Source organism: Rhamphochromis sp. 'chilingali' (assembly GCF_963969265.1).
Source record: "Rhamphochromis sp. 'chilingali' genome assembly, chromosome: 10".
Lineage (NCBI taxonomy): Eukaryota > Metazoa > Chordata > Actinopteri > Cichliformes > Cichlidae > Rhamphochromis > Rhamphochromis sp. 'chilingali'.
The window spans coordinates 5,164,151-5,185,949 of NC_137937.1; the positions used below are offsets into that span (position 1 = coordinate 5,164,151).

At 39.8% G+C, this 21,799-nt stretch overlaps 1 protein-coding gene across 2 annotated transcripts in view; it reads left to right on the forward strand.

The window, feature by feature from the left end:
• Positions 1–21,799, forward strand: part of arvcfb (ARVCF delta catenin family member b) — a 267,199-nt gene that overhangs the window by 105,428 nt on the left and 139,972 nt on the right. For both annotated transcript variants that reach the window (XM_080894650.1, XM_080894651.1), the window contains exon 3: positions 3,167–3,262. The gene's annotated coding sequence lies outside the window, so the exon portion shown is untranslated. The remainder of the gene's footprint in view (positions 1–3,166; positions 3,263–21,799) is intronic.

Sequence of the window (21,799 nt, forward strand, 5' to 3'; positions counted from 1 at the left end):
TGATGGACGTTGAAGCATTATGACCTCCGAAGCTTGAGCAATATGTTAGAATTGGCAATTTACCAACACCTCTTTAGCTACAGGAAGCTTTGACTGCCAAGTAAATAGTCACAGTCTCCCACTGATAACCTCTGGTCAGCTCCACAGAATTGTGTGGGAGGTAAGCACCATTAGCTAGGATGAGACAGGAGTGTCATTCATTCATTCATTCATCACAAATGACTGTTGATCTTTTCATTCCCAAACCGGCTTGTTGTTCCGCTGGCCTGCCACTTACAAGAGCATTGCATCATTTTAAATAGAATCAAATGCGTATGAATCAAAAGGAAACTCTGAGCCGTGACTGTGTGTTGACATAATCTCGATTCAAGAGCAATGTAAGGCCTCCTCTAGAATCCGACGAGACACAGAAAGAGAGAGAGAGAGAGAGATAGCAACAAGGTGAGAACTAATGCGGCCGGGTTTAGCTTCGCCTTTGATGTTTGTACCAGCAATCCAAGGTGCTCAGAGCCTATCTGTCCTTGAAGTGAACACACCCAGGAATCCCTGGAGAGGAGGAAGATATTCTAATCATTGAAAAAACTAAAACCTAGGGAGGAAAGTTTACTCCCCCCCCCCCATCATAGTTAATGAAACATTGCGTGCCATCACTACTCACGATGCATATTTGGCCTGGAGTTAGAGCGGCATCTGGAAATACTTAACATGGCGAGCGCGGTAGTTTATGTAGCAGATGACCATGAGTTCATGCAGACTTTAGGTGGTTATATTTGCTAAATTGTCCAAAAAAGTCTTTAAAATTCAGGTGATGTGGGACAATTTCTTTCTTCTCTCACGCTTCATCTACTTCACAGACAAGTAACTCTTTTGAAATCTGTTTTTTTTTTTTTTTTTAATCAAAAATCTGTCAGAATCCCAGTTGTATCTGTGCCGAGCTACTATTTAATATTTTAGGTGAACTACTGATGAACTCAATTTAGGAACTGTGTTTATTGAGTGCAGTGTTTCTTGATATGAGGCAATTTTTAAGGAACCGTTACATCCTACTAAAACCATAGCTCTGAAATGAAAGTTGGCCTGCAAGGAAGTGTTTATACGCTTGTGTTTGATTTCATCATCAGTGACATCTTCAAGAGTCTAGTCAATCAAGCGGTTTTGCTGCCAGGCTTTTGTTTTCTCGGCCATCAAAGGAAGAAGAGCCTCTGGACAGGTTTACGTGAATGGCAGAATGATTCATCCCATGGTATGAAGCATCAAAACCAATTTGCACTGCAGTATTGGACACTGGCCTTTTTTCTTTCTTTCTGTCTGTGATGTCTATATTTCGGAGGCGTTACAGTGTGAATATTAAGGTCAGCTTGACATATTGGTTGGTTGAAAGTAGAGAGTGTGTTCCCTAATTATTAAGAATAACATATTCGTCAGAGTTCTGTCAGTCTCCTGTATTTATTTAGGAATAAATCAGCAGGCACAGTTTTTTTTTCTAGGGGTCTTTCTGGGAGAATATTAGTGTCTGGAAAAATATCAGCATGTTTTCTACCTACTGATATGAACAGAAAAAGAAAATAGAGCACAAGTTCCTCAAAAAACCAATTATGAACTTTAAAAAATGAAAGTTATATTTGTCCATATTCGATGGAAACGCACAGAAAGGTCTAGTGGATCTAAAATTTAACCTTGTGGTACAGTACAAGTTAAAAGTGAGTTTAACTTGAAAGAAGCATGACAGCATCTCCAAGGATTGTGCTTTATATGTCTTTGAAATAACAGCTCTATGACAGATTTAAGTAGCCAGGTTTCCTTGTCATTTTTTAAAGGGTCTAGAGCAGAAGTTCTTCAGGCTTTCTGAAGATTCTCAGAAGGTTTTTTGAGGGGGACACTGGCATTGGGGACCATTTTTAGGGGAATGTTTTTTCACCAACAAAGTGATTAGCCAAAAACGTGAAAACTATTAGTTAAAATGTGGCTTATTTTGGCATCATGGGCAGTATGTCCTTAAATTTGTGGAAACTGGATAACAACATGCATCTTTAGCTGATCCATCTACTGTTTGCTGAAGCCTCGATCAGAAATGGTCTCAGTGGAAAGGTGGCTGTCATGAATCTGATCTGGACTGATCAACAGGTCTAATGGATTGATTCCAAATTGGTTACGAATAACTGTCAGTACATATGGAGCATGTGAGGAGAGAGGTGAGTGTCTACAGCCATCTCTGAACCACGGTTGAGGCCCTGTCATGGTTTGGGGCTATATTTCAGTCAGTGTCGTTGGGGATCTTATTAAAATTGATGTAATTATGAACGCAGAAAAGTACGGTCGGATTTTGATCCACCAGCATGGCAATGATTTCAAACACATAGTCACTGCAGTAAAAGCCTACATAGATAGAAAAACACAGAGTGGAGCACAGTCAGTCATGGACTGGCCTCCCCAGAGTCCGGACCTCAATGTTACTAAAGCAGCGTAGGGTCATCTTGACAGAGAACACAACAAAATAAAGTCAGTGTCCATAGAAGAGCTTTGAATGTCCTTCACAAGCGCTGGAGAACTATGAAGGGCTCTTAAACTCCTTTTAAGAGTGACTTCCCATTTATGTATGCACATGTTTCAATAACTCATTGCACTAACTTCCCATTTACCTAGAAAAAAATGTGGTTGTGCAGGAATTTGCATACTAATACATATCGACTATGCAGTGTCAGCATCTTTTTTATTTGTATTGATTTTTCTCAACATTTTGTGATCTGTTACTCAAATTTTTTTGGTTCATGGTTGTGTCAAAATAGATAGCAGCTGTTGGCCCACAGTACATTTTAAAGACATGATTTGGATAATTTAGTAAGCGTGTGCATCATTCCAAAACTTACAAAACATCCATCTTGGATTGCCTTAGTCCCCACAACAACGCAGCACATTTTTAAAAATTAATTTAAACAGTTTGATGACTAAAATCCCACGCTGCTCCAACAAATAACAAACGTAACCTTATGTGGTGTTCTCATGTCCCTTTAGTTTACAGAGCAATTGAAACTCCTTTATGCAACATCCCCTGACATCTACATGTCACAATAAAGCTTCTCGACTGCGGCTAGCCCCGGCATGTAGTGCAAGGGCCCAATTAGTCCTACTTGCAGCTTTAATTTTTCATGTTGTGTTTAATCCACAGATCTTCCCTGGCAGACTGAACAAACGAGTTGACTCCAACAGAGCTACGCCTCTCTTCAGTCTACTTGTGGTCTGACGGCACTCACCAACATCAAAGGTAAGCCCCCCTTTCTCTCTACACCTCCTGCTTCCTTTAATCACTTTGTTCAGTTCATCATTGCTGTAATTGCATTTCCTGATTTTTTTCCCCTTGTCTTGCAAATCCGAGACTTTGCTTTCTCTGTTATCGCGCCTCGAAGGAGCTTCCTTTCAATTGGCTTTGTCGCTCAGGTGCCTTATGTGCTTTTTATGTCAATACATTGAGAGGCGTTTTCTCTCTAGTAACTGTGCTCTTATTTCAGCGATCCACACAGTTAAATCACTGGTGGTAAATGTCAGTAGAAAAGCAATGTTAGCTCTCTGCACAGACTGTAGTGTGTTTTAGAGGTGAACGGGAGATGACGTCGTTCTGGTCCAGTTTCTAAAAACAAACTGTGTAATTGAGTATTTGAGGTGTGAGTCAGTCATATATAAGTGCAAGACAAAAGCAATTCTCAAGTCTCAGTTAAGTTCCACATTGATGTGGTGGAAATAATTAAGTTCATTGCTTCTTCCGAAGCTTTTAAAAGAGCAAATATCAAATATCTTGATCATCAGAAAAGAATGCATTGTAATTATGAATGAATCAGTGCCTGCTGTGATTAAATTAAGACCTGGGCTTTAATCCAGTTTCTCTGATGCCTTGCTGTGGCTTATCTACCTGAGCTCGGGTCACCATATCAAAACCTGTAGACTATGTTACACAATCTTATTCAACAGACTCCCAGTTAATTTAGTTAGGGTGTTATCAGAGTCTAGCTGACTTACTAATGCCAGTATCTTGCTAACCACAAACACATAATGTTTAAGAGGATCTAGTCCCTCTGGATCAATCATAACATAAAATCTACTTGCATCACAGTGACTGTGCTTAATAAACATTCATGAGGTCTTTGAGTGCACTGGCATTTTTATATAGCTTTATAACAACACAGCAAACAAAGTAATGGCAGCCTACTGGGCTTACAGTTCAAATGAATGTGGCATTTAAGTTATATTGCATATTGTATCTACATCATGGTAAAAAGAAAAGTACACCCTCTGTCAATTCCAAAGTTTTATATATCAGGGAATAATAAAAGATTCTCTAGAATTTACCAGGTCTTAAAATGATGTAACAACTTGAGGTGACATTGTTTATTTTATTATTTATTAAGTCTTGTGTATTTATTTAACAATAATGCAGAAGCAGTGTTTGGAAAGCTGACTCTACAATACTTTGGGATAAAGAGGAGTTCATGGTAGACTGCAAAACAAGCCCAAATAGAGAATAGAATAGAATAATCCTTTAATTGTCCCACAAGGGGAAATTTGGTTGTAACAGCAGCGAGTACAGAGAGTACTGTACAGTTATTAAATTAAATAAATTAAATAAAAATAACTACAGATAAGAGGCAAACCAGGTTGTAGTGCGAATCGGTTAATTAACTTATTGCAGTTGCAGCGCAGATGTAAACATCTATGTTTGTTGGGAGCAGTTCTGATTGTACAGTCTGACAGCTGCAGGGGGGAAGGACCTGCGGAAACGCTCCTTCATGCATCTAGGATGCAGCAAATCATTACTCTACCACTACCATGCTTGACAGGTGATATGAGGGGTTTTTGCAGTGTTTTACCAAATGTAGCACTTTGCTTTATGACCAAACTTCTCTGGACAGATGAAGAGCCACTTGGCCAGGCTAAACAGTGCTACCATGCTCTTTTTTTTTATCAGAAAGACAAGACTTTCTCCTAAAAACTCTTACAAACAAGCCACATTTATTCAGTCTCGTTCCAATTGTAATATTATGAACTTTAACATTTAACTGAAGCTAACTGTTAACTGTGAGGTATAGCTCTTAGATTTTTTTAAGTATTGCATGCGCTGACCTTTGGATGAATTTGCTTGGACATCCACTCCTAGGAAGATATGTAGCTGTTTTGAATGTTTTTCACATGTGAATAATTTTTCTCACTGTACAGCCTTCTATTTCTTTTGGCTGCTCACTTTTGGACACCACAGCGGCTCATCTGCCTCACTTTGATCCTGTCTCTAGTAGGGCTGAACGATTATGGAAAATAATCTAATTGCGATTTTTTGCCCCAATATTGCGATTGCGATGCGATATGCGATTATTTTTTAAGGTCTTTGTCTTCTGTATTATTAAACAAAGACAAGCAATACATCATATAGTATGGCCAATACTATATTACATTAATTTTAAACTGTTCTTTCCTGGAAGACAGACCTCTGTTATGATGACATGAGGTGATGCATGAATTGATGACTGACATTTTTATTTAACTTCTTCAATCACAACAGTATATTTGAACATACACAATAGTTTATTTTTAGCTTACAAACATCTGAGCATAAAGTGCTGACAAGGAACCCTGGTGTAAACATTAAATGATTAAAATGAAAGTCAGTACAATGTGCAGATTGCAGAAATATACATAAACAAAATCAGTGGCTTTACCACACTCAGTTTTTCGACATCTGTGAACTACTAGACAGTCATTCAATTAAAAAATAATATTACATAAATAAAACTAATAAATAAAAAATACACACATCTTACTGATCTCTGCAGTCAGTAACATTACACATAAAGTGCAAACATAATAGCAATTGTATAAACACACACACAAACACGCCTTTAAAGTTTAAAGGCGTGAAATTGGACGGTCTAGCCTTCTGATTAGCGTCACCGCTGTCTCGGTGGAGTTTAATAAACTCGGCCGTCTGCTTCTTGCTATCTAAAATATAACCAGACACTGGCGTAAATTCTCGACTGTCTCATACTTCTGTTTAATAAGTTTTCTGTTTGACGTTTAGTCAGCTGTGTGAAAACCAAGGAGGAACCCACCCGGGGGATTAATAAAGTTTTATTTTATCTAATCTAATAACTTTAATCTCAGCCAAACCGATTTACTCACGAACAAACAAAACACTGAAAAAAGCCCAACAATAACATTTTTAGGTTGTCTAAGTGACTTATATATTACGTTTAACCCGAGCAGCGAAACTCCGCGGTGATCTGAAAATGATGTGCCGGGAGTTGTGCCGTTCTCGGCCGCATCAGTAACCCTCGAGCTCCCGGCTAGCTGTCGAGCTGGTGGGTAGCAGACGCCTCTGAAAACGTCGAAGCACTTTTGCAAATATGGGATATCTTGATAAACCGAGCAGATATTTGATGTTTACACAACTACTTTCTCGCCTGAAAATATTTTAAAAGTTTATTTTGTGACCCAGAAAGATTAGTATGAGTAATTTTAAAACTTAGTAGCGGCCGCCATTGTTGGAAACTGGAGTTTGGCTGGGCCGCGCTATGAATTCTGGGATATGGTAGTTTTTTTTATTTTTTTTTATTTTTTTTTATTAGTAATATAAACATACAAACAAAATGCACCATATATTACAGATTCAGAGAATAAACATTTCTTACATATTAGCAACTTTCATATATAGTGAAAATAAAATATAAAGATGGGGTCACATAAATTAACAGATTATTAACTCACTAAATCAAAATCTTCTACAAAGGAAACAAAAAAAGCAGCCTTTTTCTTTTTAACTAAAGTCAAAGATTTAACCAACAGGTTTAGGTCGTTTTTCCAGTGAGCCAGTGTTGGTTTAATCTTAAAAAAGCAACATTTATGTATAAAATACTTACACAAGATTAATAACACATTAACACCATAATTAGCTTTCTTTTCTTTCAAAAACACTCCAAACATTATCATATTTAAGGTAAATGGGGTAATTTGAATCCCACTGGAATAAAGCCAGGTATGAAAATCCAACCAAAATATTTGTATAAAATTGCACAAAAAGAATAGATGGTCCAAATCCTCCTCTTCTGTTTCACAAAATACACAATTACCCGTTTCTATTTTGAATCTATCACTAAGGAGTCTATTTGTCGGGTAAATTTTATTCAAGATTTTAAATTGGACTTCTTTCCCTTTAGGAGGGATAGGGAAGGTGATATAATCAGTTCTTATTTTTTCAATTTCTTCCCTTTGGAAATCTTTTAATATGTAATTACGTCTAAGTAAATTTGGAGAATAAAGACTCCTTAATGAAGATCTAAGAAACTTATTGTTGCATTTAACATCACAAAATCGAATACCATCTATATATAATTGCCTTAACTTGGGGGAGATGTCAGAATATATTATATAATTTACAACTATGTTTTTAAGTGACAATGGAATGGATTTTATAACCCGATTAAATTTACTTTTAGAACATTGGATATTAAACTTTTGGCAAAAATCTTGATGTCCTAGAACATGTCCTTCCTCATCTACAAAATGGGCAATTGCCCAAACACCTTTTGATAACCAATCTTGAATAAAAATAGATTTTCTGTTCATCAGTATATATCTATTGTTCCAAATTGGGCTATTATGTGGAGTGAAATTATGTTTAAATAACATTTTCCAATAAAGAAGGACCTGTTTATGGAATTCAGAGAGTTTAGCAGGTAGCTTAGTAATTTCAAAGTCACACTTTAGGAGAAAGTCGATACCCCCTAGTGTGTTAAAGACCTTACTTGGTATAAAAAACCAAATGGAGTGTGGATTATTTAGGAAGGATTTTAACCATTTAAGTTTCAAAACACCATTCATTATGTCAAAATCAATTGCGTTTCCACCGCCTTCAATGTATGGTTTAACCAAATCATCTTTAGATATATAATGGCACTTATTCCTCCAAATAAAATTAAAATTCAAGCTATTAATTGTTTTAATAACTTTATTCGATATTGATAGAGAGTAAGCTGGATATATAAATCTAGATAAACTATCCATTTTGGTTAATAATATTCTTCCAAAAATTGTGATGTCTCTTTGTAACCACTTATTTAGGATTGTCTTACATTTGTCAACATTATCTAAAATATTTACTTTTTCTAAGACTTTGTGATCTTTTGAAATTGTGATGCCCAAATATTTTACCTCCTTCTTCACCTTTATATCGTACAGTAATTGTGAATTACACTCCTTTAATGCCAATAATTCACATTTATTTAAATTTAACTTTAAGCCTGAAGCTTTTGAGAATGTAGTGATTATTTGTTTTACCAGGGGAATCTGATGTTCATTTTTTAAGAAAAGAGTAGTGTCATCCGCAAGTTGACTAATTATTAAAGAATTGTCCATAATCTCAATTCCGGCAACGCTGCTGTTTTTAATTAGAATTGCGAGCATCTCCACAACCATTATGAACAACAACGGAGTGGGATATGGTAGTAATTTGGACAGCCTTCGGCGCGTCGCTGTGACGTAATCGGTCTACAAATGCGGCCTCAGGAGGATGCAGCCCATGAATTTGGACATGTCCAGAGTATAATCGCAGCCTTTGCGGTTAGAAAATTGCACTTGATCATGTCGCGATATTATCGCAAATGCGATATATCGTTCAGCCCTAGTCTCTAGCATCCTCCTCTGTCATAGAAAGCCTCTGCTCGCCCTCCTGCCATATATTCATGACTCTTTTCTTTCTCACTGTAGAATCGTGGAATCTTTTGGAAACAGCCTTATAACCTTTCCCTGTCAGCAGCAAACTCTAAGATCATTGCTGATGTCTTTCCTGCTTGGCATTGTGTTAACACACACCTGAATGCCCAAACCAGCAAACTGGTAAAACCTCTGCTTTTTCTGAGGCGCTCACACTTGCTACTTACTCTCTTAAATCCTATATAAGCAGTAATCGTCTGCTTAGTTTCTTAAGACTGCTTCTGCATTTTAGTATATGTCATGTTTTGTAGCTTGTCTCAGGTTTTATTTGCCATATTTTGTAAAGGGGTGTACTTTCTCTTCACCATGAGGTTACTTTGTATGTAATATGAAGTACTTGCATAAGATTTTCCACATTATACAGGACAGGTAAACACCAACTGAATTTATTTTCTTCTAGCTGTGAAAATGTTTAGTTATGGAGCCCACACCTCGCTAAGCTTTGCTTATCCTGGTGTCACTCAACAATGCTCCTGTGGGCATTAGCACTCACTTTAATGTTCCTCAAAGAAATGCAACAGGAATACTAAATCAGAGGGAGGATCAGTCCCGGTGACCGTGCATTTCTTTCTTTTATTTCCTGTTGCATCTCTGTTGGAAGTGTTCAGAGCATCTTTGCATATCGGATATGTACTGGAAATGGCAGTCATCTTTCAGTAACATGTATTAAATAGCAATTCACTTAAAAAAATGCTTTTTTTACAAGTGTTTGATGAATCCTGTGTCATTTTTTCAAAGACAAAAAGAAACTATAAACTATCACTTCATCACTATAGTATCTGCAACGGCCTGCAAGTCCCACTTCAAGCTGACTTTCATGTTCTTGAGTAGCTCTTGAGCAGCTTATAAAGGTTTCCTGTGGCTGAGCAAAAATATCCAACACAGCAGCTAAGTGTCTGTCATTATAATGAATCACTTAGCTGTCAGTCACACTCCATGAGAGCTTTGACGTATTGGACTTCTTAGCAAAGGGTAAAAAAAATCTCTTAAATGGCTGAAATTACTGGCTCTGCGATGACACTTTAAGGTGGAGCAATACTACTAATATTTCCAATTTGTCTTCTGACTATATGAAACGTCAACAGCGGAAAGAGATTAAAGACTGCGCACACACACACACACACACACTCTCTAGGAGGAGCAGGTGTTTTTAAGTACCCAATTGTGCCGCTGTGAGCTGCATCCTCAGATGTGCATCAGATGGGTTTAGGCAAAGAATTAATTTGAGCTGCCTCTAGAAGGGGTAAATTGGCAGTAAGGGGTGGGGTGGACTGGGGGAACAGCACCACCCACCTAGTCCCTAATCAGGTGAATGTTCCTAACTCAATATCGGGCACCAATGGTCACACTCAATTATCCTCATCCTCTACCTCCCAATCTGTTCCCCCAATTCCCTAATAACCCCCTAGCCAACTCCCTCAAGATATGAGGCTTCTGCTCTTGTTGGCCTCCTCAGGAGCAACACATCCAGTCAGTCTTTGGTCTCTGATTCTTAAAATTTACCAAAGTCAAAATGAAAACAGTGGATATTTGGGGAATATGTAAAAAGTTTAAGGATTCACACTTAGCATGAATACTGGGAAAAGGCAATAATAGCTCTGTTGTAAACTAACCTGATGTGAACCTGAATCTCACAAATTAGCATGCCATATTTTATGTTTTATCTTGATTGAAAATTAGATCATGATAAATCAAACACTGGAAAAAATCCTAAAAACTAATATCGCATCATTTGACTCGCCTTAAACTTCCAAAATACCTCCCGGCTGCAAAGCATTAAGGGTTTAACACCCAGTCCTCAGTGGAATAACGGGTTATTTTTACAGATGCACTTGGCAAGTTTCCACATTGGCTGTTTCAGATGGTGATACGAGGTAAACTGCTGGTGTGTGTCTGTACACAGCACTGCTTTACACCAGAGGAGGAAAAGAAAGGACAGAGCTCAAATCTTTGCCGTTCCACCTTTCCACTGGTCAGAGCCTTTGTGTAATTTAGGCAGATAACCAGACCGCTGGCGCCTCACTCCTTTCAAGCTGTTCTTGAGAATAACATCAGTTCAAATGTCTGCCAGTTTACTACAGAGAGGGGTTTGATGGCAGAGGGTCTTGTCATTGGAAGATTTGTTTTAGGGGAGTCCAACAGACCTGATGAATAAAGTGCCAGGGATTTATTACAGGATTTTCCAGCAGGCCTTTGAAGTGAGCGACTGCTGCCTCTCATCTACCAATCCACACTCAAAAATGTGGCCGTGTGGATATATTTATTACCGGGCTATTTTTAGAGCGGTGAGTTTTTGCTAAAGCGAGTTCACTGCTGAGGAAAAGCCTTGCAACAGCGCAAGTGAAGCGTCAGCTCTGCACATGGAATATGAGCTTGTTTTCCTTTTAATTAAAGATGTTTACGCCTTAAGAGTAGTGAGATGTAACCCACTTCTCTTTGTGGAATTAATTAAACAGTTTTCTTTTTTTTCTTTCCTTTTTTTAAATATCATCTCTTTGATTAGTTTTCATTCCTTCCACACATAAACTTCATGTAGTGGCACACACAAGTGACACTCCACACCCCTGGAGTTGTATTTTGATATGTTTCCACCACATAAAGTTTGGGAGTAATTAGGGTGTATCTAAGAACATGGCTATGTTTTCATCCCCTCTGACCCAGGCCGTTATCAAACATCTGCTGAACCAAAGCCAAAAATAAAAAACGAGGGCTGTCATGGTGGAAGAGGGGAATTCTTCAGATGCCCCCTCCCTGACCATTCTGGGCTATTTTAAGTATGGCCAGAAGTTGGTGTGTAATGATAAGCTGTGGGGCGTAGCTGACATGCCTGCCATATAATTCCCTTTATGACTCAGGAAGCAATGGTTACATTGCCCCCCTAACCCTCCAGGGGTGTGAATCATTAGAGTCTGTCCGCAAATATGCCCAATCAACATGGCCTATGGGACTCTATTTCTGTCACTTATCTCAAGTAGTGGATAACTTTGAAAACAGACAAGGATGCTATTTTTGAGCGCAGTTTTCCATTTCCCAGCCCTGTTTCCATTTTGAAACCTGACCGGCTGATTACCGTAAACTCAAACCAGACATAAATGTTTTAGGAAGAACAATTCATTTAAAAATACTAGATTCTCGAGAGTTATAATGAGAGATTTTGTTCCTGTAAACAGAAAATGAAACATTTTCTTTTGTTCAGATGGTTGTGGAGTTTAACTTTGGAAGCACATTCTCCTTGGTAGTATTGCAAGAAAGAGCCAGACTCCACTCCAAATAAATAAATGATCAGCATGTAGGAAGCTTCAAAGAGGGATTGTGTGCTTCAAAGGCCCTTATTGGTGCTCACCGGATCCTATTGTAAAAGAAGGCTCTTTTTATGCACACATGTACACACCCTTTGAAAGCCATACATTCTGTTTTGGTATCCAAAGCTGTTTAAGATTCAAATGCTTGCATCTGCATTGGTGAACCCCTGCTGAGCTAGACCGCCTCCTCGAGACAAGATCAGCTAGAAAATATCCAGAATGCTTTGATATAATGCAACTGCTGACTGAGTGTCAGCTCTTGATTTTTGTAGAGAACCTTCTTGTTTAACCTTCTAGTGTCTGCCACGTCAACCAATATGCAGTATACAGCATATCATGACTTTTAAATGAATGCAAATGTCTTTACTGATGCACACGGGAAAAAATGACAGTTTCTTAACATGTCAGGTCGTTAAAAACGTGACAGTTTGTTGGAAAAATATCTATATTTTTGTTTATTGGGCAATCCACTCTGGCAAAATTGGAATGTTTTAAATATTTTTTCTTCTTTTAACTGTGTTTTTCTCCCACCACAGACTTTCTCTATCAGTTGCTATTGCACGCTAACAATACATTTTCAATTAATCACATTATCACCCTTCACCAGTGAACAGGGGAATCTGGAGGCCCTGGGATAGCTGCCAACTTTGCATGATTAATGTTCTAGCTGTAAAAAATGGAGCTACACTTTGAGTAATGAAGCTTTTTTTTTAAAATATAAAAAGCATTTTTTATTTTTTAATAAAATGTGGACAAACTTTAATAATGTGATGATGCTCCAATACTTGTTTCTTTACCTTTGAGTTTACTACAAAGTCAGGTAGTTAAAAGAGCCGTTTGGTGTTTTCTATGTTTCACTTCTGTTTTAATCTCTTCCATTTTCTCTTTTGTCTTCCCTTCATTTCTCTTCCCCTCTCCCAGCTCTCTGTTCCTTTTGCCGTTTCATCCCTCTGCTTCTGTTTTGAGAGAGGGATGTCTCTTTTCTAACAGCTCTCAGCCTGCTTATCTACTAGGTCTGTATTACTGTGGGTTTTGTATGTCCAACCACCCATTTGTTATTGTGCTGTCAGCCCCCTCGATATCACACCACCATCAGTTATGAATATCGGGCTCTGTGTGTGTGTGTGTGTGTGCCATTGATGTGCTCTGTAGCCTGCTAATGTTATTTGGAAATCCTGATTGTTTATGATAGATGGCGTGTGCGTGTGTGCCTGATACCAGGCCTGGGTGTCCGTTTGGGTGGCTGTGGGAATCTTGCATGTGTTGGATTTGTGCCTGTAACAGCGCCTGTGTGTCAAAATGCATTATGGCTCTCTGCATGACTATATCCAATGACAGCGCCGTTCCTCCACGCTTATGCCTATGACTGTTCATTTGTAGGGCTGAGATCGTATCCAGAAAGACAACAAAACAAACAAACACAAAAAAAATCTTTGCTTTTGTGAGTCTCCACTGTGCTGTTGCATCCCCTTTGTTGTTTTTAGAACTGGTGGATTAGGTATTTATTTTTCATCCCTGATATTCTTGCAGATCTGCAGTGAATGCTATCTTCGGTGCCAGGATTGTCTTAATTATAAGAAAGGCTCAAACTTCTGAAAGCAAACACATAATTGGCACCCTGCAGTGCATCCTCATTAATGTGTTTGCTGTGCTGGCCTGCAGTATCAGAGACTTTGTAGTCACCCTTTATGAGGAGAATCTGAGCATGTCCCTTCAGGGTGTTGGCTGGAGAACGCACGGTCAGAGTGACAAAGATTTGTCTGTAACAGATACACTCTTTGTGTTATAACCCTGTTTCCCTTATCCAGTCACCCACCCTAATTGTTCTATTTTCATCTGTCACGGTGGTCTTTGTTAAAGCTTGTGTATCCTGTCTTGGCCAGCAAACAAGCCGTTTGTTTTGACTTTGATCTGGAGGCATGCGTCAGCCATTTGATGTCACTCATCCAGCCTTTTTGGGTCTGGGTGTGTTAAATGACCTGGTGCCCCCTCTTCCTCCCCCTTTTCTTCCCTTGGAAGATCTGTAAAACCGCGACCGACACTGAACATGGAGGATTATGATGTTCGCTCAGCCGCCAGCATCCTGGCCTCAGTGAAAGAGCAGGAGGCACGTTTCGAGCAGCTGACCCGCGCCCTTGAGGAGGAGCGTCGCAACGTCAACCTACAGCTAGAGCGTGCCAATCTGCCTCCCAACCCCCCCACCAGCCAACCACTACCATGGCAGCAAGTGGTGATGCAGGTAAACGATGCCAGCACACTGGCCGACCACCCCCCTCCACTCCTTGTCCTTTTCAACCACCAACCTGCGCTATCATGTATCTCCCTCCATGCATCTCTCTCAAAAGTGACACCTCTTCTGCTCTCGCCTTCCATCTGAGCCGGCTCATCCCATCACCATGTTTGCTCGTGGTCATTGCTTTTCATCATTCGTGGGACCCCCCGCAATCTCTCTGTTCAATTTCCCTGTAATTTTGATACTTGTACCCATTGTATGACTCCAATGTCCTGGATGGTGTTCAGTAATCTGCTGTGCGGTGACTCATCTTTAAAAGCGAGCTAATGAGATTCAACCTCTCATTCTGTCTTCTTTCGCCCCCTCCTTCTATGCCACTGCCATCCAATCCCATCTCCTTTCGCCCACTGGTCTTTGATATTGTCTGGTGGTGGTGCTGATTGGATGTGGCCTTTTGCCCAGCCCTGGCCAGCGTCTGGGGGACATTAGATTCCTGGCGAGGGTTTCTGTCAATACTGGCTGACTCTGCAAGAGCAGGAAATGCAAGATGTAGAAATAAGACAGCTGCAGTCTCCTTAAAAATGACAGCAGTCACAACATGCACATTCATTTGCATGCTACAAACTGATGGAAAATGTTGCAATTAGAGCTTTTTTTGTTAAGAACGCCCTGGTCAGGTGACATGAAGTCTTATTTTTCTGCTTATTTTCAGTCTTTGAAGATCTGACTAACCTACACATTTCAATTTTGCTGACTTTCCCAGGCATAATCACTTCTTTGAAGAAACCCTTTCAGACTGTACACATGTTTTACTAACTAGAATTTGAAAGCACAGTTTGGTGATGCCGCACCTGTGGTGCTTGGATACATCACCTTTAATCACAGAGAAGGAGGCGGTCTCATGTACTGTATTATTGATATAGCAAGACGTGCAGAGAGAGAAATGCTTTGTCTACATTTGCCTGTGCTTGTATTTGCCCATAGTTACAATTTGTTAACAGTCCGTGCTAGTGTTCGTTTTTTTAAAGGGCTTGCTGCAAATTTGGTCTCACGAAGGGTTAATGAAGAGAATGTGGGAAAAGTGTAAAAAGGGTAAAATAAACTTGTCAGTCACTCACACCAAAAAGGTAATATCTTGCTCTGTGTGTAAGAGAGAAGGAGGGAGAGCGAGACCCTCCCCTCCCCAGAGGTTAGCCTAATTTGGAGAACAGCGAATTGGCTCTCACTCTCAGACATCCCCCTACCCTAACTGTTTGTGAACCAAGGGGTTAATTTGGCACAACTGAATACTGCTGTTTACCTGTTTACATCACTTTGAAATGTCATTTTGCCACCAGGAATTTTCCTGCTGGCGTTATCGTAAATGCTTAAATGCCAGAACAATTTCTATGCAGGCATTTGAGGATGGAAGGGGACGTTGATCAGTGCCTGCTCAGCACCTAAGTCCTTGGCAGCTGCCTTTGCCCAGCCTTTCTGTGCCAGGTGTTACCGTGTCTGTGTCGTGAGATGCTCTCCATTCAAATAACGATGTGGCACGAAGGATGAGGAATTATTATTTCTTTATCTCTGCTTCCTCCTTGTTCAGCTCCCGAACACACACACATACTCGCATGCAGTCCAAAAGCTGTATGATGGATTACGATGGCGCATGGATCATTGACTCAAGGTTCAGATTCACAACCCCGGGGCCAGACACAATGCATAATTATTTCAAGTTGATGTCAGGAAAGAAAAAAGTGGACCTGCTCTGATGAATGAAATCACATGCAAGTAGACACCTAATGAGCGCAGTAAGCCACTGATCTTGATAGCACCCCACCACAGGGCGCTCACCTCGGCACAGACTGGGTCTCAGCATCAGTGGGCAGTGCGCGCTCGTTTATGCCTTTATCACTGTTGTCAGCTTTTTAACACAGGCTGCTCAGTGGGCAGCAAATAAACAGAAGCGATGGTTTATTTAAACATATCCTCACAGCACTTCATGACCTGTTACAAATGAAACACTCTGATGCTCAGTGCTCTCAAGTTTCTTTTATGTTGCCCTGAACACAAACTAATTGACTCAAATGCATCCTACAATCATTTGGAAATATAGCACGTTTTCCACAATAAATTTGAAGCCAAGGCTCGTCCGTATAGTATGTATGTTGTTTGCCTTTTCACATGTTAAACTGAAATCCCAGTGACTGTTTGGAATTTGTGGAACTTAGTCCATGTGTTCATAGTCCGCAGAACATCATTTATTTATTTATTTGTGAAGACCTTTCATCTCACGCAACATGAGATCGACTTTTTGTTATTTGCAAAATGACTCAAGAACTATTAGATGAATTGCCATGATGTTAACCACAAACATTTGTGATGCCCACAGAAAAAATCTTTGGAAATTTGCAGTAGGTTGTCATTATGTTATTGTTTTATTACCATCACAGTGTATTGAATATATGAACGCTAACCGTAAACCCAGAACCAGCTATCCGCTCTTATTGAACAGGAAATTTGTGAAAAATGTTGAAATGACTTCATAAATATCCCCAATTTGAGATGGTACTTTTTGAGATAAACATAAGCGGGATTGAAGGATTTCCCTATATGGAAAATTTCATCTCATTGTTGATCCAGGTTCCAGTTGACTCCCAACTCTCTCTCAACTAGCTTCTTCTGTGCTAAAGCCGTTTCTCCTGTCTTGTCTAGTTTCTTGTCATGCTCATCTAGAACTTTCTGAAGCACTTGTTCAATATTTCTGGAGTCTGGAGTTGAGCTGTCAGAATGGTTGATGTCCAGGTTTTCCTGGTCTTGATTTACCTTTGCTGCTCTAGCATTTGTTTACAGTAGCAACTTTCCGTTCGATCCCCATGTACTGCTGCCTCCACGTATGCTTTCGCAAGTCCACTTAAACTTTTTGAGAATTCCAGCAGCAAAGAGTGGTGTGCCTCCTAAAGTGCCCCCAAAAATCCTATAACCACACCTTCTCAGGTTTGGACAAAGACTCTTGCATTGCCAATCCAAGACGACTAGGTCCTTCAGACCTATTCTATGAAGCTCTCAGTGCACAGTATTTTTGCTGAAGTTACTAATCTATAATAATAAATTACAATACACTTATGGCTCATTGTGGAATAAGGACATTTCGCAAATTGACTTGTTGCAACAGTGACATCCTATTACAGTACCATGTTCAGATTAATTTAGCTCTTTTCTCACTCTTCTTGCAGTTGGGACCCTGGCTTTAGTAAAACCATGGTCAAATTTGAGCTATGGTGTGGGCTATTGAATTGCAGTAGCCCAGAGGAGAATGAACATCCCAAACTTTATGCTACCATTTTTCAGGCTGTGAACTTTTTTATTTATTGCCATATTCACAACATACTTCATACCGTGTACATTATAACATACCGTAATAGACCCATTTCTGTAATATACTCACATATCTATATTATTGCTAATATATATTGTAATATATCTATATCACTAAAGCACTTCTGGATGGATGCAAACTGCATTTCGTTGCCCTGTACCTGTGCATGTGCAATGACAATAAAGTTGAATTCTATTCTAATTCTATTCTATTCTACAGGTCAAACATTGTTCAATACTCACTTTTTGAGCACATCGATGCAAAGTGATTGTATTCATTATCAGCTTTCAGATTCAGTTTAGTGCTAATTAGCAAAGATGCTTACATGTTAAACTAAAATGGGAAAATTGCTAAATGTTACCTTCTAAAAGTAGGATGATTCCTCCAATGTTAGTAGTACCCTCATACATCATTGAGTATGGCGACAGACTCGTGGTGTGTTTAAACAAAAAAGTTATTCAGGCTAAAGCTGAAATTTTGTTTTCTTGGACAAAAGATGTTCTATGATATTCTTTCTGCCAGAGCTTGGAGGCAAAAGAAAAGTTTGAACAATCAACAAATCAACAAACCACCCACTGTCATTTAAGTCTCCCCATGTAGTTGTCATGCACACATCTGAAGAGGATTAAGAAATATTCAAGATTAAGATGTTTCAAATATTTCTTTATTTTGTTTTGGACCTGCATGAAATTAACACAAGTTACAAAAAGGCAGATCACAACAATATGTTTTAATCTCTCTATTACAAAAGGTTGTTGTAAACACCACTGCCCTACTTTCTAATTGAATTCTAATCCTCATTCACTTCAGGATAACTGTTTATGAATTGCTGCCAAGGAAGAGAATTAGAGTGTTTATGCTACACTGTCCTGTGAGGAAAATCAAAACGAGGCTGTCGGACTCTCCATTAGCTTGTCTGATGAAATTATCAGCAGAAATTCAGTGACACGGACCAGGGAGCCTTAGAATCTGTATCCATCAATAGGATCATGCTAGGATCACACGCTTCCTTTATTTGCTATCATGTTAGCCTCCCATAATTGATTTTGGCCTGAAGGAGTGTTATCACCAAAGCTCTAAAAGGTCAAGTAGTGCATGGTGACAAACCTATCTGTCGAGAAAGGCAGACAGCACTCAGACAGCCATGTCTGTCTGGAGTTGAGGGAGAAGGTGACCTCATTTTATATACACCAGACAGCTAATCTACCCACGGCACTGCGCAGGACATGCATAGAGCCCATTGAAAGGTGCATATAGCAAAGCTACAGTTTTGCAAAGCAACTTCAGTGAAAAGGAAACTTGGGATAATTTTTGCACTGTGGATGCTATAAAGTGTTGGTGTTTGGTTTTCTGACACTATAGTCAGTGGTCTTCTAGCATAGCAGAGGCATATCATCCCTTTGTGCAAATGATGTGGGAAGTTTTCAAAGGCTTGTGTGATTTAGAGAGAGGGAACAGTGCTGCCTTTGATCTGTGCTGCTGTCTGTGTTGAAGATGTACAGGCCCCGGCCCTGCAATGGCACCACAGCGCTCAACCAACAATCGCCCCAACCTCCCTCCACCCACTTTCATCCCCAGAACACACAGCCCCCCAGCCCTGGCTAAGCACAATGGATACAAAGGGCCGAGGGTGCTATAGCGACAGAAGCTCTATCCCTCCACTGGCAGGGCCCGGGAGCCCCTGTACCCTCGTAAATCACCTGCCTAACAATGAGCCTTAGTTTACCCCCCTCCCCTCCTCTGTCTTCCTCTGTCTTCTTCCCTTGCTGTGGCATCAAGAACCTTCTTGCCTCCTATAAACACCCTAATTACCTTGGTGTGAAAGTACCTCCTTGGTTTATTTTTGTGTGTGCCACACTGTTCCTGTAACCCTCCTACAACACTTTTGTCTCATTACAGAGCAGCCTGCAGAAAAGTCACATTAAAATTTTAATAATGTTGCTGCTTGTTTTCCATGGCTCTATATGGAACACCTAATTATGCCTCAACCTCAGTTTAAAGGGTCCTTTGTCTGCTGGATGTGACAGTCACAAAAGTTTCTGTTCATATTTTCAAACAATCTTTGGAAAGAGGCGCACATGAGGCAAATTGAAAGGCACTACTGTTGTTCAGGTGGAAGGCTGGATTGTCAGTAATCTTAGTGTTGATGGTACAGTTTTTCTTTACAGCTTGTTAACATCTAAAGCAGTGTTTCTCAAAGGTTCTTGTTTCAAGATTTGTTCATTTCCATAGGTCTTATCCATAATAGCAGCATGGCTCTGGGGATGACAGTGTAAGCTCTTCTGTTAGTTGCAGAGGGGCTTTGGTACTGAAATGACATCTGTTAGATGGATTGCCATGAAAGTTTAGTCACTGCAACTGGTGTCACTTAAAGTTTGCACACTACTGTTGACTATATAGGCAGTGCATTCTTTCTATGAACTACTATCTGCAGAGAATGTGTGTGTGTTGTTTTATTTTCTTGACAACTGCTTATCCACTCAACTTCACTTTTGTGAGGTGTATTGCTGAGCACCTAAAGACCCAATAGCTGTTGTCATTGATACCCTTTTCTACCTTAGTAGGAGAAGACTGAGTAGGCTGCTGTCTGCATATGTTATGTAGATATCTAGAAGCAATGTTAAGAAACATATATCAACTCTTCTGTGTTTTTATAAAATAGCAAATGTAGCTTGGTAACAGGCTTTATTGCTTTCAGAGTCTACATTTTAACCGTGATCTTTCCCTAACCCTAAGCACATTTGGTTCCTACATCTTAACAAAAGTCCATCTTCTGTTTATCCAGTTCAGGGTTTCATTGAGACTTGAGCCTCTCTCAGCTGTCATAGGTCAAACGGTTGGGTACGTCTTGAACAGGTCAAACAACTCACTCTAAAAATATGGGTAATTTAGAATCACCAATTAACCTAACATGTATGTCTTTGGACTGCGGGGAGGCAGCCGGAGTACCTTTAGAGAACTCATACAGGCAGATTATTCGAGCTCCACACAGAAGGGCCCCAGACACCCGATGGATTCATATCCAGGGGGCAACGGTGCTAACCACCACCCCACATTCATGTCCTCTTACCAAAGAGGACGTCAACGAAATAAATTAGAAGTTAAGTTATGAAGACAAGTATGTTCAGTGGGCTGCAGGCTTAGCCTGTCTTTTATGTGTGTGTGTGTGTTCACAGCTTGTTGATGACTGCAGCGTTTTGTAAACTCAAATGGTTACCACTCGCAGCTCATAGTTACTGAAACAACTGACGAGTGATTGTCATTTTTTTGGTCATGACTAGCTCATTTAGTCTCATGTTGGATCTTTAAGGTCCATGTAATTATTCTGCTTCCTGTGCTTCTTCTTTAGCCACTTCTTTGTTGCGTTGGCGGTATGTTTTGTGTCATTGTCATACTGAAAGACTGATCCACGACACACTTTTAGTGTTCTGGCTGAGGGAAGGAGGTTCGCATCCAAGATTTTATAGTACATGGCATGATTTGCAAAGACCTTTTGGGCAAACATCCTCAAAGCATAATGTTTCCACCTCCGTGTTTAACTGTGGGGATGGTGTTCTTTGAGTCATACTCAGCCTTTCTATTCTTCCAACCACGGCAAGTCGAGTTGATGCCAAAGCTTGATTTTGATTTCATCTGACCACAACACTTTCTCCCAAGCCTTCTCTGAGTCATTTAGACGTTCACCGGCAAACTTAAGAGGGGCCTGGACATGTGCTTTCTTGAGTTGGCGGATTTGCAAACTTGGAAAATCAGCAGGAGATCAAAGAATTATTTTCCCCCACTGTATCATGTAAAACTGGATAATGTCTGGACTGCAGTTTGAGAGCAATACTGTTGAATCATTGCAGCTAAATGCTGGCAACCTGAATCAGCTGTGTTGTTTGCAGGCACGCCCCATTCCTTCTCAAACAAATAGCTGCAATCAGTCACTCCCACTGAGAGCCTCATTTAGCTCATTCTGCACATCTCACTCTGATCATACACTGCACTAGTCAGGTTACAAATCTAATGAATGTATTATACACTTAGGTAGGAGAGACTTCTACCTACTACACTGCTCAACCTAAAAGTAAAATGCAGAAGGCATGTGCCATTATTATATGTTTTATTCAACTTGCTTCAACATTAAGAGTCAAGTTCGTGGCAGTGGCCCAT